Source organism: Colobus angolensis, unplaced genomic scaffold, assembly GCF_000951035.1.
Source record: "Colobus angolensis palliatus isolate OR3802 unplaced genomic scaffold, Cang.pa_1.0 Scaffold147, whole genome shotgun sequence".
In the NCBI taxonomy this organism is placed as follows: Eukaryota; Metazoa; Chordata; class Mammalia; order Primates; family Cercopithecidae; genus Colobus; species Colobus angolensis.
This window is the reverse complement of record NW_012114566.1, coordinates 8,918,235-8,939,399: the sequence shown is the minus strand read 5'-3', so window position 1 is coordinate 8,939,399 and position 21,165 is coordinate 8,918,235.

Sequence of the window (21,165 nt, the reverse complement as noted above, 5' to 3'; positions counted from 1 at the left end):
ATATTATAAATGTATAAGTAATGTATTTAATCTAGTTCATTAAGTGTATTCAATTATATTTCATGATGAAACATTAAGATATGTCTATCATCTATCTGTATCTTCTTATCAATCCATCTATATTAGTAGTGAACAATTGGAAAGTAAAGTAGAAAAATACCATTGTTGTGTGCAACAGTTAGAGATCATACATTCTTTTCAAGTATGTTCAGAATAATTATAAAGAATAGCCATTTATCCATCCTCAACAATGAAAAAACCCACACAAAACTAGAGCACACAAAAATACAAAGTTTAAAATACCCATATGTTTGGAAATGTAAACAAATCCTTCTAAATATCTTATGAAACAAAATAAGAAGGTCAAAAAAGAAATAAAAACTATGTAGATACAAATATATGAGATCAGTGAACAAAAATCAACTGCTTTTGTACATACTAATCGTGAAAAATTGGAAAATGAAATAGAAAATTACATCATTTTCAATATCATCACAGCAAGAAATACTTAGGTATACACTTAACAAAAATGCTTAGTGATAATTTATTATGATATTGCTATCTGTTATAACTTGGAGGATTTAGCAAAAGGGATATTAAATGGAAATTTATAGCATTAAATATGGATTTGAAGATAAGTAAACCTGAAAATTAAGTGTGCTAACATAATGCAAGAGAAGTGAGGAAACTAGAAACACAGCAAAATAAACTTAAATTAAGGACAAGTAAAACAAAGTAAAGATAACATTTGAAATTTTAAAAAGAAAACAAAAAACGCATAGAAAATAAAAAAAAGCATAAATTTGTGCTCTGAAGAGTCTAGTAAAATAGGCAAACACTACAAAATTAATGAATAAAAACGAGAAGGAAGAAATAAACAATTGTAGGATCACAAAATGGGAACCTACGTTGTATAATGCAGTGAAAAGTAGTATTAGTAAATGTATTCCAGTTAATCTGAACACTTAGATAAAATGAGCAAATATGTCGAAAACTAAAAATTACCAAAACCAAATTAAAAACATACAAACAAACAAAAAAAGCCAACCTCAATGTTTTTACAACTAGTTAAGAAATAGGAGAAGTAATTGAAAAGACATTGTTGGAAAAACCCAGGTCTAGATGGTTTTACAGGCAAATTCCACACAATTTCAACAAACAGATAATTCCCATTATATGCAGTAAACAAGACAGAACACTTCACAATCATTTCTATTAAGCCATATAATCTTTATTCTGAATCCAGACAATGCTAGCATGAGAAAACCAATTTACAGGCCAATCTTGCTGTGAATATAGATCAAAAGTCTTTATACTCACAAGCCAAATCCTACAGTGCATAAAAATGATTATCCAACATGAGCAAGTTGAATTTATTCCAGGATTTAAAGGGTGGATTAACATTAGAAAATACATAATGTTAATTTACCTAATTAAAAGATTAAAGGAGGAGAAATGTATGATAATCACCACATGATAAATCCAAAAGAAGCAGAAAAATGTATTTGATAATATTCAACACCTATTTATCATCAGTCTTCTAGCAAAGTAACCTATTGAGGTATCTACCAAAAGACTCTCAGTAAACAGTACTCTAAATCAAAAATATTCAAAGCATTGTCTTTAAAATAAAAAATAAACGTACCCATTATCACTACTTTTTTCAATTGTATACTAAATGCCCTAGTCAACACAGGAAAAAGAAAATAAAGAAAAGCATAAATAAGTACAGGCAAATTATTAAGAGGAAAACCCCCACACACAGATGCTATGATTGTTTATATACACAAATCAAGTGAATTTACAGTGAAATTATTAGTAGTAATATATTCTAGATATTTTAAGATAAACATACAAAAATCTATGATGCTTTTATTCAATAGCAATAAACAAAAAATATAATTAAAAGAAGAGTACAATTTGAAATAGTAACAAAAACCAATGCATTTCTAGGAATAAATCTAATGAAAGATACACTAAAACTTGTATGAAGAATTTTATAAAATATGTTGCCAAGGACTGAAAAAGCCAAGTACATAGAAAGACATATCAAGGTAATGGAATGGAATATCTCAATATGATAAAAATTTCAACTTTCACCATGCTAATAATATTCACTTATAAATTGAAAACTAATTACAGATGAGTGAAAGATATATTTTAAAATTTAAGTAGAAAGTGTAGATGAATTTTTCTATTATTTCAGGCTATAAAATAACTTTTTAAACACCACACCTAAATATACAATAAGCATAAAAAGAAATATTGACAAATTTGACACCTTTAAATTTAAGAACTTCTGTTCAATTGAAGTCAGGAATAAAGTGAAAGCACAAGTAATAAAGGGGTAATCATATTTATAACACATATAACTGAAAATAATTAATATGAAAGTATAAAAAGAATGGCAAATATGAATAAGAGAAACAACAAATTTTAAACCTGATAAAAGATATGAACAGGTGCTTCTCAGAGGAGGAAACACAAATGGCCGATAAATGTAGGAAAATGTACCAAATTTCAGTAGCATTCAGGCAATTGTCAATTTTAACTACCATAAGAGATGATTATAAATAAATTAGATTAGAAAATTATGAAATCTAACAATATCAAAGGTGACTTAGAAGATGTCTACAATATCTACCATATAAATGATATGTATAAATAAATGTTTGCCTAACAAATACAATGCAAATTGCAATCACACTGAGGAAAATTAACAATGCCAAATTAGATTTTTTTTCCTATGGAAATGAGTATTTGGGAGAATGATGTTAACACTGGCAAAAATAGGCAAGCCAGTGGCGAAGCCAAATTTGTAGATAATTGTCATGTTAGACATTTTAAGTTTGGGTTGATGTCATGACATATAAGAAAATATAAAGCAAAGGTCTTCGGAGACTCAGGTCTGACACTGATACAGTGACCCATTTTAATGTCCTCAGTTTTGTTTTAATTGAGTTGCCATAGGTCCCATTCCTCTGCAGGATAGTTGTAGTCACCCATGTTCTTTCTGGATAGCATTCTCTTTCGCTTTCAAAAGTACCCCTTTTTGGATGAAAATTTACACTGTCACCCTATATATGTTAAGTCTCTTCCAATCTTATCATGCCACATTTTGAAAAATGTTCATGGATCTTGAGGATTGATACAGGGGATCCTCAAATTATTTGACAGAATACCTGAAATTGATCATGAAAAAAGTATAATGCCATACCATTTTGAAATGCAATGCTCCACGTGTACTCAAAATCAGTACTCACCATGTTACTAGTTATTATCTGTGAGTCTTTTTTCTCTTGGCTAATAATTTATAATCACTTTTATAATTAGTTACTAACAAAGAGATGGTAGCAAGTTCTACCTTTTTTCCTCAAGGGCAAAGTCTTGATGGAGTTCTATTGCCAGAATAGATGAATATTTCAGAATCCCAAGAGCATGTGCTACACATTTCATTTGTAAGAAACATGGCGACAATATGCATTCCAACATGTCATGGAATTTTGCAAAAAACTCCACATCCATTAACTATAGATTATTGTGTTGTAACATGTGATCCCACATTTGCTGGTATACACTATAAAGACTTTTATATTAAGCGGTCCCATTGATTAACATGGACAAGAGGAGAAGGGAATATTCCGACTGGATAGATTTCATCTTTTGAAGTCATACGTATTTGGTCCAATTTTCAATGTCAAATGTAGACTATAATTTATTCAGACTTGTCTTTTGTTCTTTCCCACTCCCAACCTTAAAAACTACAGAGTAATATTATTTATTAGCATTCATCAAAGAGTATTTTTGGCAGCATTGAATCACAAAGACTGATATTGGCGTATATAAAACAATACACGTGCAAGCCTGCAAAGAAAGGAAATTTGAAGAGAATGTCCGTTATATAACTTAAGCTGTTTTTCCCTGGATCAAATAAAATTATAGAGGCGCCAAGCACAGTACTGTTGCTGAAGGCCATCATAAACCCTGGTGTTCATGAGGTTATATAGTCTTTTCACCATGAAAAAGAATTCCTTCTGTATTTAACTTGCCAAAGTACTGAGACAGCCTGGGAAAGAGAGAGGTTCTTCTTTTTTTTTTTTTTTTTCTTTAAAATAAGAGTACCTACAAAACAAGGCATTTAAAGGTAGATGAGGTAAGAATGTAACACCTCTGTGACCTTATTCTGAAACCATGTGTTTTTTTTCCTCCTATAGTAAATAAGTATCACATGAGTGTAGTTGACTCTCTTGGTGTGTTTTAGAAAAAGAGAGACATACCTGTTACATCAATTTATTTTTCAAGTATCTTTATAAAAGTTAATATGTAAATGGTATGGGATGATTAGACAATTTGGCAAGCATCATGTCACTCATCCATTGCTTATGATTCAAAATCACACATTTCTACCCTTTTATGTGAGAAAGAAAACTAATTTCAAAAATCACACAACTTACTAACTTCATTATGTAGAGACCTTTTAAAAAATAAGAATCCAGGAAAACTGAAAATTTGAGTCACACCTGAATTGATTTCCCATATAGAACACCCACATATTCAGAAATATCTAAATGTTTTACTAAACCTATCAGTCAAGGAGCCAGATATTTAACCAGTAAAGGGGTCTCTTTTCTGTTTTTAAATGTGAATTAGACTCCATATACATAGCGTCATAACAAAATGAGCATGATAAATTAAATCAGCTGGTTGTTCCATCTCTGATAAATTTCTTGGGCTGTTATGCTACTGTCAGTTGCAAAATAGATTATAATTCTTTCTTCAACCTGCTATTAAATTGATGTGGTGTCCTTCCCAGTATCACATCAGAGGGCGTAGGATGTCAGTTCGTTCCATTATCGCTGATGTTAAGTTTAATCTTTTTGTTTATGCAGTCCATGAAATCTTCAATTCTTTTCTCTTTGTGTGTTAATATGTACTTTCTGGGGTGATCATTGAATCTGAGTATATGGTTCTCAGATAGACTATCTGAGAATAGCAACCATAGACAATTTTTACTTGAAGGAATCATATCCATATTTGTGGTAAGGGAATTACTTTCCATTACTCTTTCAATTTTTCCTTCTATATTTATTAGCAGACAGTTTGTTAAGTAAAGTACCCCACCTGCTCCTGTTTTAATAATTTGTTTTTTAGAATACATAAGGACATATGGATCTGTTACTTAACAAATGTTTTATAATCCAATTCTTTCAATATTTATTTCATAGCAAATTGTTTATAATTTGAGCAATAAAAGAAGGTATCTTCTATTTCCTATTTCCTTTTAACAGGGCCTAATAGGCTTTTGAGCCCTCCTTTAGTCTCTTTTTTCTTTTTTTTTTTTGAGACAGAGTTTCACTTTTGTTGCCCAGGTTGGAGTGCAATGGCACGATCTTGGCTCACCGCAACCTCCACCTCTGGGTTCAAGTGATTCTCCTGCCTCAGCCTCCTGAGTAGCTGGGATTACATGCATGCGCCACGACGCCCAGCTAATTTTGCATTTTTAGTAGAGATGGAGTTTCTCCATGTTGGTCATCCTGGTCTCGAACTCCCGACCTCAGGTGATCCACCCGGCCTCCCAAAGTGCTGGGATTACAGGTTTGAGCCACTGTGCCCGGCCCACTCCTTTACTTTCTAACATAAAAGACCTGACAACTAAGTTTCACAAAATGACCCTTGATTGAATCCTTGACTGAAGAACAAAGCAAAAGACAGCTACAAAAAGCATTATTGAGATAACTGGGAAAATTTAAATATTTACTGTATATTAGATACTAGATGTTAACTTTCCTTATTGTGAAAGTTTTACTGCATTCATACAGGATAATGCTATTGTCTTAGGAGTTACATACTTAAATATTGAGAGGTAAAATATCACCACACCTTTAATTAACTCTCATATGCATCAACATAATATTATAAAAAGTTGACAATTGGTAAACCTGAGTGTATTTTCTGGAGTCGGAAATATTTCAAAGTTAAAATTGGTGTAAAAAATATAAACATTAGGACATGGTAGTACTTACCTGTAATCCTGGCTACTTGAGAGACTCAGTTGGAAGGATCACTTGAGCCCAGGAGTCAGCCTGGACAACATAGTCAGACCTTGCCTCATTAAAAAAAATTAAAAATAAATAAATAAATAAAAATTATACTTAGATAATGTTCAATGAGGATAATGCATATATTTATCAGGCAAATGGAAAACTGTGGACGAATTTTAAATTGCTTTCACTACTGAGAACAAATAAAAACTTCAAGATAAGGGAAATCCAGTTGCTTACTATAATGACACAGATTCAACTCTAATACAGCGGAAATCACATGCTTTATTGTGCAATTTCAGACCAAGAAACAAGCTAATAATCAGATGAAAGAAAAAAAGGTGTAAATAGGTTGAATTTTCAGGTAACAAATCTGTGTATTAAAATTTACCTTTTTATTGTATATATATAAATACATAGCAATCCCTGCCATTGTATTACGTGTATATTTTCTTAACATATTAACTATATGTGCTAAATATAGTTCTAGTTTTTAAATGATCAGTATAAGATATGAAGAAGATACAAGTAGTTTACTTGAATATGTATATTATAAAAGAGGCTACGATATTTTATATAATATTATGTTTCTTTCTTATAACAACATTAGAAGTGAAGGGCATAACATTTCCTTTAATGCAGATTTTGGTTAACTGGATTACAGTCCATTAAGGTCTTAGTAATTTCACCCACATTCTGAAGGACTCTTATGAAGGAAAAAAATTTTTATGATAGTTTAGCAAAATATTAATACTTTATTCTTTGTGAAAAGAAAAAATGGAAACTGAATTGACTTTTTCTGAAGTCATTACTGAGTCTTCTGTCTGAAGCTTCTGCAAAGAAAATGTTAAATAACTTATATAGTCACAGGTAGAAATTTGGAAAATTTAGATAGATAGCTACCCCACCCCCACACTAACACTTATTTAATCCTCAAGAAACACTAATTATGATGGAGTGTTATTACTATTTAGCAAATGAAAATATTTGAATATGAGAAGCAATTCAAATATGCTATTTTTAAAAGGTAAATTCATACAAATTTCAAGTCATATATGATGTCCTTTTAAAAAGGCTTCTTAATTTGTCTCTAATAGAGGATATACTGTTCATCTAGATGACTAATCTACCTTCATCTGGCCAAAGGTGAGTAGGATAACACATTCATTGAACAGGAAGAGCAAGTGCTATAAAATACATTAAATGGCTGGAAATACATGAAGTAGGAACAACGAATTTATGAGCACTCATTATTACAATATTCACCACTTTAAAAGTGACCCCAGAAAATTATTTCTGGAATTTTAAGTCTTCCATTTCAGAAGCATTCATTAAATTAAATTATTTAAATTAATTATTGTAAAGATTGACTGTTTTAATTACAAAGGTTTATAATTAAGGAGGTAAAGACAACAGGTTAGCAGTGCATATTGGATGTGCTGGAAATGAGAATGCATATGAAAAGGAAAAAATCTGACTAAACTGTGCATGTCAATAAGTGGCATATTATTAGCACTTTGAAAACTTTCCTTTTAAAAATCCGACTAACTATATTTAGACTTCTAAAGAAGGACACTTCTTCCTAGAATATTGCTGTTTTGTTTTTGTTTAGCTTTACTTTTCATTTCTTTTTTTGTTTCACTGGATGATTCTTGTATAAAGGGTACATCAATGTTGTTAACCCATTTTTAATGTGTATTTGTTTAAGATTTCACAAAATATCTAAAGCCTTTACCTATGCATGTTTTAATAGGACCAACAGACATAATTTCTAAAATATATGATCCAGTAAATAATGAGTGGCAGTAAAGATCAGGTACAAAGGAGTTAGTAATATTAATTCATGTTTTGACATATAGTGCAAAATGGGTTACTAACTGAGTCATAAAAATGAATTGGACGCTTAAGCATTTGATTTTTATGTCATCCCATTATACATTATAGGAGTGCACATAGGGTCTGGAGGCGTAAGTTATGCAAAATGTTTGACTCTTACTATTACATATATAGAATATATATAATTATGTATTATATCATATATCTAATATATATTGGACTGATATTTGTGAAACTTTGCACATTATTAGTCAATAGTTAGAAATATGAGTTATATGAGTTTCCTAAAATTTGAAAATTATAATCCAAGAAAAACAATAATATAATAAAAACATGCATTGTAAACACACTAAGAACTATAACAATTTATTGATTTTTAAAATAAGAGGACCAAAATATTTATTTAATTCAAAGGAGAAATTGTATCTCTTCAAAATAAGTTCAATGAAATTAGGTAATTATTTAAATAATTGCCTAATTATCACCTATTCCCTGGTAACAGGGATATAGATATAGATATTTTTCACAGTATCACTAGCATATATATGTTGTGGCATGTATTTATTGTACATGTTATTATATATCTATATATACATAGATTAGATATATTGATGTTTCTGGCAAATAATCATTCATCTTAGAATGTGATAAAGTCAATAATATAAAACTTTAAATAATTTAAGTATTTTACAACAATTAATAGCTAAAATGATAATATCATGAGCTAACATTATCACAAATAAACTAAAAGAAGTAACAATACATGTCAGATGAGTTAATGTATATCCAAAACTAAAGTCATAACTAAACAGAAGCTTCAAGGTCTTATAGAAGGTCCTGCTGCTCCTAGAGGTGAAAAGAAACTGTGAAACACTGCCAAGTATTCTTTGAGAAATATTTTCCTAATGTTCTTTGTCTTTTCTCTGAGTTCTTAGTTTCTTGATTTCTAATTGCCAAAATGTCAGCGGGAAATGAAATATTGCTTCTTTACTAGCATACTAACTCAGCTGTATACAATCCAGTTCTTAGGAATACATGTAAGACATCATGGCAATGAATCAATATATATGCTTTTTGGGAAAAGAGGCTAAGAGATTAGGAACACTGATTGATAAAGCATACATATTCCTTTGTGTGAGAACTTGAAAGATAGATTGGTGGCTTTTGGTGTTGGGACCTACGTATTTCAATGTACTTGCTGATGATGAGGAGAACAACATAAACAGGGAAGTGGTGAAATATTCTGACAACACTAAACTACTTTGGTTAGTTAACAACTAATGAGGTTTGGGAGATGCTCCAGATGGCTCTAATCATACTGGAGAATTGAGCAGTCCAGTGGCAGATGAAATTGATTTTTGATAAATGTACAGGAAGGAATATTGAAAAATTATAATCCAAACTCTCCATGTATACCATGAGATTTTGAACTTGCAGATTCTCTGAGGGGTAAGACATTTACTGCTAACATTGCTGGTTCAAAGAAGGTGTCCCCCAATGCACATCTTTTTGGAAATGGCTGAGTAGGTGCTTGGATGTGTTCAGAAAAAAGGTTTAAAAATGCAAATAATAGGGAAAGCTGTTCTGAGATAGATAAAGAACATTTTACACATTTCAGCAGGATAGATTCCTTCTGGGTAACAAGTGAGAAGTGACAGAAATAAGAAAGTCACAGAAGCTAGTGGAAAGAGTGACTTATTCCTGAAATAAGATTGAAAGACAGGCTAACAAATAGAGGACATATTTACATATGCCCAAACCTGTGCATACTATAAAGCTTTTCAATTTTAAACAAGGTTAGAACCATGGAGAATTTGATCTCATTAACGGGGCAGCAACTGTGGGGTCCTGACAATTAATACATGAGTTTGAATATTTGGCACTTGAAAGTTAAAAATTCAAGACTTAGCTTGGTTCAGGTACTGGGTTGTAGGTGATAAATCCTGAATGTGTATAGTCATGGTCTCTTTGTGATTTTTATACTCTAAGAAAAAAAGTGATTATATTAGCATATCAAAAGACTATGCTTCCAATTCTCCAATGCTTTGGTAAGTAATAGGCAGAAATTGCAGTGAAAATGTTAGATGAATGCACAGAGATTGCCTTAAATTAAAGATTGTCAGTAATAAATGGATCTCTTTCTCTCTCTCTTTCTATATATATATGTATATACACACACATACACACATAGTGTGAGCTATATACATATATACATAAAAATTTGTTGTAAGTGAATAATTAAAGAAAATGTCTCACATAACTCGGTTTTGGCTCATACCCAAGTAAATTGAGGGAAAACATTTTACAAATTCAAGGTTCATTGATAAAATTGACAGCTTTTTAGAAACTAAATGAAACCCCTTACTTTGTTTGTGGAAGGTAACGTGAAAATGTACCTTATTTTTTCAAGGGATTGCAACAACAGTCTTTTGATCTATTAAAGATAAGTGAAATATTAGGATAAATATTCTGCACAATTTAAGAATTCATGAGAAACTAGTCAAAAAGGCATGGTTTGCATAAGATAGAAATAAGGTTAGACCTAAGAATTATAAATCAGGAGGTATTTTAAACTGTATTATACATTTCATAGCTACTGAATATGATTTACTAATCTTTCCTTAAATATGACAAACCTAAAAACAATTATATAATATATTTATACTAATATATATTAGTATGTGTACTTATATAGTATAATTACATAATTATGAATATATAACTACACTACAGTGTGTGTGTTATATCACTGTGTGTGTCACTAGTTTTCATTCATAATAGACTTTGTTCTGAGTCTTCTTTCTGATATATGATTCATGAATGAAAAATCCAATTAAGTATAATTTTTGCTCTCCACTGGAGCAACACTTGGAATACAGTGTCTTGGTGCTGAAATAGTTCTCTTCTGAGAAGGACCTTTATTTGAGGAAGCAGAATTTAAAAAGGCCTGCTTTCTAACATCTTTTCATAATGGATGTACACCATGTGATCTGTGATGATTCATGAAAGACTTTCTGTTTTTTTTAATTTTTTTTTTAAATGAAAATGTGTATAAGTTTACAATCTGAACATTAGGGTGCAGACATATTAAGCAGTTCTTTGCATTATTTTAAGATATCTCCTTGACACGTTAGGGAAATTACTTAAGAATTTGTTTGGGTCTACATAAGCGCATAACTACCTGAATGTGGATTTAGACATCTATGAATATTTCCAGAATGCTAGCAAGTTGAAAACTGGCTGGTCAGTGGAAGAAGACAAAGTGAACCTGCCATTGCTAAGACAGTAGCAATGAGAAAAGAATGAAATGAATGGAGCAGCAAGGAAGAAAAGGTCTACTAAATAACATTCCTTACAACAAGGATGCCCCTAATGCCACATGTTCTCTCAAGATGTTGAATAGATGGCTACTTTGGGGAGGCCCTGAAAGCATATGGGAAGAAGGCACCTGGAACCATGATTGACTCCTTCTGCATATATCTACACTGCCCTCTGGCCTATGCAGCATTCCTAGAACTCAACTCTTCCTAGTAATAAATCTCTTCCAGTATGCTACACTGAAAATGTGCTGTTCAAAATATGCTGTTTCTCTTTTAGTGAAGAGTTTGTGTAAGTAAAGGTGAATAATATTGGTCAGTGGAGCTACAAACCAAAGCGGTTCCATGTGTGTTTAGAGGCAATTCTCTGCTTCTGTGAAGGACTGCAACAGAGAAGACCTTGCAGCATCATTCAATAGCTCTTAAGTTCTTTAAGAAAGTTAAGCTTGTTCCAAATTCTCTTGATTACTCCAAATTCCCTTGATTATTGGGATAGTTTTCATTTGGAGTTGTAATTTATTAAAAACAAAATAAAAAACAACAACCAAAAAAAAAAAAATCCTTGCAAAATAACGTTTCTAAGGAAGAGATATGCCAATCAGTGAGTAAAACAACCACAATAGCATTTGTTCGAGAAGACTTACTTGTATCTCTTTCACATTATGTTTATCTGTAGATTCATCAACACACTTTCAGTAGCATGCTTAGTGTTTTAAGTGTTTTACTCTTTTTCTTAAAAATAACTTTCCTCTCAAGAGCCCTGGGTTCAGGAATATGAATAATAAAATGGCTGCTTGATCCACTCAATGAATCTTATTATTACCAGGGGAATAACCTCATTCTCTTATCTTGCCTGCCATAAAAGTGAGCAGAGAATCCTAGTTCAAGGGCACTTTAGCAAATTGTAGCCTGTTGCCTGAGAATGCATGGATAAATAAAATTTCTACTGTCCCCATAAAGTTAAGCCATAGCTAAATAAATAGACTTAGCAGAATCAGAGGAAAAATTTTAAAAGCCTATTGAGATCGATTTTAGTCTCTCACAGTGAAAGAGAATAAGAAATAGAGTAACATCTTCAAAAGTTATTGCTTCTTTGATTTGGATCTGCAGTAGCATTTTTATGTTGTTAGATTCTAAATTTTTAATTATGAAAAAGAATTCATCTATCCTCCATGAGGTCAGGGATTTTGTCTTTATTTTTCTTGAGTCTACGGTCTCTAGCATCTACGTTAGCAGAAAGTATATCTTTAATTAATGAACTAATGTATGTGTGATGAATGAATTATTTTATTGAAGAAAATGTACAGAGCCTTTTCGATATCTGTGAAATGAAGGAGAAAATATCAGAGGAAGTCAGAAGTTTGAAAATGTAGATACGGTATGACTGCATCTTTCAAAAATACAACATTTCATGAAGTCTATGTTATAGTATCCTGTCAACTTATATATTTTTTTCAGTGCCATCAGCCTTCATGTTTTTATGAAAGAGAATATTGAAGTTCCCTTATAATTTCTGGTTCCCAGAGATAAGAATATAGCCTGGAATATAGTTGGTGCTGTCTTATTTTTTGAAATGAAATTGTTTCATCTCTTAATTTTCCTCATATTGTCTTTCTTGATTCTCCACCAAATTGCATGACCATGTAGTGACTCTTCTACCTCCCAATGAAAAGAGACCTTTCCCAAAGCTAAGTCCGTGTCTATATTCCCTCTTTCTTATCAAATAATGGCTTTAGTAACCATTAATAATTATTCCATAACTTATTAAAAGATGGTAAGGAAGATTTTATTCAAGGAACTACTGCAACGAGGTTTTGTAATAAGGGAGAGTGATCGGGCTCAAGTCCAAATACAAGAAGGACAAATGGAAATTTGTAGCCAAGGAACAGAGTGGAAGTCAGTGGATAGAAATGTACTCAGAGGAATATACTCCGAGTGGAAGAAATCCCAAATTCATTATGCTCAAAATCAAGATTTATTCCTTTTTTGCTTCACATTCCAACTTTTACTTCTCTGTGCCATTTTTTTTTTCTCTCGTCTTTTCATCAGTGATCGAAACATTGGATCTGCCATTGAATGGGTACAGGGATGATCCAATCAATTTGACATCCCTAATAACCACTCTCCATCATAGCTTTTACTTCCACTCTGCCAATTCATCTGGCCATCAGAAACTTACCTCAATATCATTTGTCAACATTCTGCCCTTTTAAATCAACTTTTATATTGCTGCCAGATATATATCTATAATTACCCTGATTCTTTGTAGTGAGATGCCAATGAATATTATTCTCTCACCTAAACATGAAGCCTTCCCTATTTACTTTATAAAATTAATCAGGAAAGATGGGAGAGGGAGAAAAGAAACTGAATCAAGTTTACAGTATGCTCAGCATTAATCATTAGGTCAGCTTGCTCCCTGACAGCTTCCTCATAGTTGTTTGCCTCTTGTATTGGAATAATGTAGACTCTAGATTACAGTTCCTCTTAACTGCTCTGTAGGTAACAACTTGAACATTATGAAACATTAAGTTTTCCATCTGAGACATTCTTTCAGGTCCTGTATACCAGTGAAACTACTGACATCAGATGATCTGAAGGACCACACAGCAGGTGACTCACCAAACAATGCAATTTTCATATCCTAATGACTTCAGCCCCTTTACCCCAACCAATTAATGACCCCAATTTTCCATCTTTTCATTTTTCATGATTCCCTTAAAAGCCCCAGCTTAGAACTCCTCAAGGAGATAGATTTGAGGGTCTCCTCCCATCTCCTTCCTTGACACCCTGTGATCATTAAACTCTTTCTTTGCTGCAAACCCTGCTGTCTTGGTGTATTGGATGCTTGCTGCAGTGAGTTGTCTTGTAACAACAACCTTCAATTATTTGCCCAAATCTAGAGACTTCAATGTAAACTTCACCTCCCAGCATCCAAATGGTAGGATACTCATATTTATCTTCCATGTATGTTATTTCTATAAGTGCAGAAAAAAACAGAAATTTGAGAATTAGGGACATATAAATTAGAAATTTAACCCTTCATGTACTAGTAGCCTTGGAAGATATAACCCCTCTTAACTTATTTTCTTATTGTAGAATGAAGATGTAATGCTAACTCTAAAACATTAGAGTAACAAAGTAAGATGAGGTATGCAAACACATAGCATGTATTAGGGTCATGCATGTTGGCGAGTTTCCCCAAGTAAACTCCCCTTTGGCACTGTTAACTTACCTAAGAACAAATAATTAATTATAATAGTGTACAGAAGAAGCTAGATTTGCATTCAGAGGACAGAATGTTTGAATCTGTCACTCACAAGCTTTGTGGAGAACTTCAGTTCATTTATTGGAATGGCAGTTTTCTCACCTATAAAATAATCAATGGTGTGGTGAGGATTAAAATAAATACCTTATGTAGAAACACAAATGTGAGGCCTCTCCTGTAAAGAACTAAGTAAATTGTTTTCAACTTTTTCCAAGTGATGAGCATAATAAAGAGATAGTGGGTTCTTGTAGAGATTTTTGAGTCAGTGATTGTCATTTTCATTGTGTTACTTCATTATGAAAAGCAATTTTTAGATCTATATATGGTCCTGGTTTAGGAATAAAAAGAACTGTCAAAACTCGAATAATTTATTATTTTATGGTTTTATTTTCTACTTTATAGTTGTGGAAATTCTTAAAAGCACCTTACCCTTTCTATTTCAAAAATAATCAATAAAGGTTAACGACTTCAATGTTAGTCTCTGATTTCCATTTCTCAGGGCAATAAAGTATTAATGGATATGTTTTTGTGAGTAAAATTACAACAACAACAAAAATCCCTCATCATAAAAAGTGTATTTTAGATCTAGTTTCCAAATTTATCATAACATATACGATAAGTGAATGAAATATTCAAATACGGCATTTCACTTCAGCCACTGACATTGTAGATAGTCAGGGTAGATATATTTAATACATTGTGCTAAAATACTAAAAATGGGAAAAAAAGGAGGTTAATCATCATTCACATTTAGTTTTTCACATATTTAATTTGCCATAGATAAGTAAAATGGCTTTATTACAGGCATTTAGAGTACATTAGTAAATTCATTGTTGATTGCATCCACATAGATTTGTGATATTTGGCACCTTTCATCTCCATGTGTTTTGAGATTGAGGCATGAGAGGCTCTCTGTGCCGGAGCTGTCTTTGTGCTGTAATCACATGGGTTTACTCTATTGGACTATGTGTACATTACTGCAATTGAACTAAAGTGGGTCTGTTTTTCACCAAGCATAGTTTAGTCATGCATCAATACATTTTTAATTAAAAGTGTGTGACAGGTACAATAGTGAAGCTCACCAAATAATTTTCTCAAACATTCCATTTCCTCAAAGATAGGTAATCAGAATCTTGTCTCTGTTAGTGAGAGAATAATTTTTATTAAGCTGTTTGATTAAATACCTAAAAACTTTATGCTCCATAGTTGCATTTTGTTTGTAAGTACTTTATCACAGAAACTTCATGTGGTTACATCAAAATAAAGCATTTGTTCTTGACAGAATTAAAATAGGTGACAAACAACCTAATGAGCCTTTTAAATTTATTTTTCATTGCTTATGGTAAAGAGCTGAGAAATCAGCAGCGATGTGAATAGTGGAATCAACTAGAACATGGCTGTTTCTGAAGGAGAAAAGTCAGAGTGAAAAACTTAGAAGCAGAAGAATGAAGGGAACAACTCCAGGGTCTTATTGCAAGCTTTGCGAAAAACATGATAGCATTGTTGTGTTGAGATAGAAATCTTATAAAAAGACTAATCTCTCTAAATGATTTGTAAATATGAAAGTTGGGAGACAAGCAGAAACTAATTGAATTCTCTCCATGTCTTGCAATGCCAATTCCCCAAAAAACTCATAAGCTAAATAGGGTGGCAATTCTAGTTTTGTTGAAAAGACTAGGTCCAGTGGTTCAATCACTGATTAAACAAGTTGAGGGCCTTCATGAAAAGGGACCCAGCTTTCTTTTTTTTTTTTTGAGACGGAGTCTCGCTCTGTCACCCGGGGGTATCTCAGCTCACTGCAAACTCCGCCTCCCGGGTTCCCGCCATTCTCCCCGCCTCAGCCTCCCGAGTAGCTGGGACTACAGGCGCCCGCCACCTCGCCCGGTTAGCTTTTTGTATTTTTTAGTAGAGACGGGGTTTCACCGTGTTGGCCAGGATGGTCTTGAACTCCTGACCTCGTGATCCGCCCGTCTCAGCCTCCCAAAGTGCTGGGATTACAGGCTTGAGCCACCGCGCCTGCGCCCCAGCTTTCTTTAGTGATCATGAATTTTAGAATCAATATTTTTATAGTAGTATTTAATATTTTAAAAATCTATTAACTTCTACTAACAAAAACAATGTAAATTATACTCTCAAAACTGGAGGAGTAATATTTTACTGCAGTGGTATTCCACATGAATTAAAGAGAGAGATTTGGTATTTCGTTTGTGGAATGGCTTTGGGCCACATGCTAGAAATTAGCCATTTTTTCAGTAGCATTGCAAGATCCAATCATAAAAGTCCTCTGAAAACATAGGAACTGAACAGAAAACAGAATGTTTTGGCGAGCTCAATAAAATTCGATTAACTAATTAGTGTAGGTTATGTGTTTAAAGATTGTCTGACCACTAAAATTATGTAGTACATTTCTCCGTAAAATTTTTAAGAATTAACTTTTTTTATAGCCTGCATTATTGTATCATTACAAAGTTCATCACAGTAGGTTGGGGTGTTTCGATCAGTGTTAATAAATAACATTATTGATAATATGTATAAAGCAGACTTCTTTTGTTGAATTTTATTCTAATTCATTATATAAGACTAAAGATTAAAACATTAAATAAAATTAATATCAAGGCCTGGCACAGTGGTTCATGCCTGTGATTCCCAGCCCTTTGGGAGGCCAAGGCAGGTGGATCACTTGAGGTCAGGAGTTTAAGGCCAGCTTGGTCAACATGGCGAAAACCCATCTCTACTAAAAATACAAAAATTAGCCAGTCAATGTAGCTCACACTGTACTCCCAGCTACTCGGGAAGCTGAGGCATGAGAATCGCTTGAACAGGGAAGTGGAGGTTGCAGTGAGCCGAGATTGCACCACTGAATTCCTGCCTGGGAGACAAAGAAAGATACTGTCTCAAAAATAAATAAATAAATAAATACATAAAATTAATATTATTAAAATTAATTGTATGATGCCCATTCTCAAGAAAAATATAATTTTGTTCGAGAAACAATTTTATAAATAATGCAACTGGAAAATAATATTGCACGTGACCAAGCAAAATCCATATTGATTTACTGAAAAGAACTAAGAATTTTAAGTTGGGACTGGGTGCAGTGGCTCACGCCTGTAATCCCAGCACTTTAGGAGGTCAAGATGGGTGGATCACTTGAGGTTAGGAGTTCAAGATCAGTGTGGCCAACATGGTGAAGCACTGTTTTCACTAACAAATAAATAAGAATTTTAAGTTGGAAGACTTAGTGGTTATATTCTATATGTCTACCTACTGTCAGTAATATGGGCCATTACAAGCTTATTGAGATTCAAAGTTTTGTATATAAATGAGGATACAATAAAAATTTTAGCACTAGGCAGGTGAATCACTTGAGGCCAGGAGTTCGAGACCAGCCTGGCTGACATAGCAAAACCTATCTCTACTAAAATACAAAAATTAGCTGGGCATGGTGGTGCATGCCTATGATCCCAGCTACTCGGGAGGCTGAAGCAGGAGGATGACTTGAACCCACGAGGCAGAGGTTGCAGTGAGCTGAGTTTGTGCCACTACACTTCAGTCTGAGTGAAAGAGCAAGACTCTGTCTCAAAAAACAATCAAACAAACGCTAGCAAATCTTACAGGATTGCTGAGAAAAGCTAAATAAATTTTATTTATTGTTTTATTTTTATTTTATTTATTTATATTTATTTATTTATATTATTTATTTATTTATTATAATATTTATTTATATTATTTATATTTATTATTGTTTTATTAACTAGAACACTCTACATTCATGATTATTAGTTTATTCCTTCAAAAAATGTTATTAAGCACCTGATTTAGTGACACTTAAGCTGAGAATAGAAGAATGAGTAGGAAATCCTTGAACAAAGTGGACAAGAATGAGCATAAAAATACAATACAGAATACAATACATGAAAGGTCGTGACCTCTATATACTCCACTCCAGGGCAAGGAGTTGGGTATCAGCCCAGGAAGTTCTCTTTATGTGGTATTCTTCCCAGAGGTATGAAGCCCACCAACCTGCATGACTAAATATAACAGTACAAATGAAACTGGAAAGAGCTTTGCAATTTCTAGGAAGTGTAGCTTGGCTTTAGTGAGCTGTAATGACAAAGAGCTAGAAATTATGACAAAGACAAGGTGAAATAATTTAGGACTCTTATAAGATTACTTTGAGAATGCTAAGAGAAAGAAGAACATACTAAATGAGTTGGGAACAAAAATATCAGAGTGTGCTATTAAACAGATTATTTAGATTATTGTGTGGCAAATGGATTTGACAGGTCAACTTTCCGGGGATGGAAAATTGTAGTAGTTAACCTCAGAACAATGGTGTCCTTGATTAGGGATGTGGAGATGGGGCAAAACAGAAGTTGTCAATAAATGTTGAAAGCATGATAAATAGGATTTGACAGAAACAATCCTTAGGAGTAACACATTAAACTAATTCATTCAAATGTCTATTTATTACCTATTGTTTTTCAGTTGTTATGCAATATTAATTGAAGAAAGCTCCACTTAGACTAAAGTGCCCCTGATTCCTGGTTCCACAGAAAGCAGGAGGGGCTTTACTTTTAAATTATTATTGAGGTGTATTCTAACCTGTCTCAAAATGACTTGAAGGATGGACTCAAGACACTTGTCCCTGTTTGGCCATTCAACCAAAAGAAAGGAAATATTTCAACTTACTGAAATGCAGAATATATTCACAAATCATACACCTAATAATGGTCTGTTTTTCAGAATATGTAAATACAATCATCATCACTTAATGACAGGGATACATCCTGAGAACTGCATTGTTAGTCCCTGCAAACATCAGAGTTTACTCATACAAACCTAGATGGCATAGCCTACTACACACACCAGTTTACATGGTATAGCCTTTTGCTGCTAGGCTACAAACCTGTACATCATGTTACTGCACTGACTACTGTAGGCTATTGTAACACAATGGTAAGCCTCAGTGTATCTAAACATAGAAAAGGTACAGTATAAATACGGTATCATAATCTTATGGGAACACTCTTGTAGCATTGTCTGTTGTTGACAGAAAAGTGGTTATATAGAGCAGGACTGTAACTCCTACAACTCAATGACATAAGGATATATAACCCAATTTAAAAATTTGCAAAAGACTTGAGTAGGCGTTTCTCCAAAGAAGATAAAAAAATTTCCAACACACACACATAGAAATGCTCAACATGATTTAACATTAGGGAAATGGCAATAATTTGTATTAAATCCACAATGAGGTTGGACACAGTGACTCCAAGTTATAATCCCAGCACTTTCGGAAGTAAAGGCAGGAGGATGGTTTGAGGGCAGGAGTTCTGTTCAAGACAAGCCTGGGCAACATATTGAGACTCCATCTCTACAAAAATTTTAAAAAGTAATCAGGTGTGGTGGGTAGCATATGCCTACAGTCCCAGGTAATCAGGAGGCTGAGAAAGGAGGATCCCTTGAGCCCAGGAGTTTGAGGCTGCAATGAGCTATGATCATGCCAGTGCACTGTAACCTGGGAGACGAAATGAGAGAGAGAGAGAGACAAAAGGAGAGAGAGAGAGAGAGAGAAAGAAGAAAGGAAGGAAGGAAGGGAAGCAAGGAAGAAAGGAATAAAGAAGGAAGGACAGAGGGAGAGAGGGAGAAGGGGAAGGAAGGAAGGAAGGGAGAAGGGGAAGGAAGGGAGGGAGGGAGGGGGAATGAAGGGAGGGAGGAAGGAAGGAAGGAAGGAAAGGAGGGAGGGAGGAAGAAAGAAAAGGAAAGAAGGTAAGGAAGGAAAGGAAGGAAGGAAGAAAGGGAGGAAGGGAGGAAGGGAGGAAGGAAGGAAGGAAGGAAGGAAGGAAGGAAGGAAAAAAAAGCAAAGCAAAAGTAGATTTGATTATATATTGTAATTTTTTTTTTTTTTTTTGCGACAGAGTCTCGCTCTGTTGCCCAAGCTGGAGTGCAGTGGCATGATCTCGGCTCACTGAAAAAAAAAAAAAAAAAAAAAAAAAAAGAAAAAAGAAAAGAAAAGAAAAGAAAAAAGAGAAGGAAGGAAGGAAAGAAAGCGAAAGTCATGCTTGGTATATGCAAGGCAGACAAAAAGTTTTTGGAAGAGCAAGGCTGCCACCTTGTGGAACATTTGTATTGAATGCTTTCGCTTTAAATCAACTAATGCTACAAGTGATTTGAGAATTCTTTTAATTTTTCTCAATACGAGTTTTCTCCCTACGTTTCATCATTTTGTCTCATTTATCCTATGGCATCGATGTGATATTAGTGTCAGTTTGCACTCCCGCTTTTGAAGATATGCAGTTTCCATTAAAGAAAATTGAGAGCCTCACTTTTCCTCTGCTGCCTCCGTCTACGGATCTGTGTGCTTATCTGCATCGAACTCTGACTTTGAAGAGTCTGCCTTGTCCTCCCTCAGAAATATCAGGAAAATGTCTTTAAAAGTTCATTAACTACTACAATTTAGAATTAAATACCTGTCACTTCCAAGGCAGAGGTGAGAACATGTGAAGTTGAACAGATCACAGGGGATGCCCACTGGGGTCAGGAGTGCCTCCTCTGAGCATGGAAAATTCTCTCCCTGACTGGCTCGAGTTGGGTTCAGCTGTTCAACATGTACACTTGATGTTGGATCTTCTTTGGCACGATGTTGGCAGAGACGCTGGAATCTAGAGAACTGTTTTTCTTTTTTTTTTTTTTTTTTTTT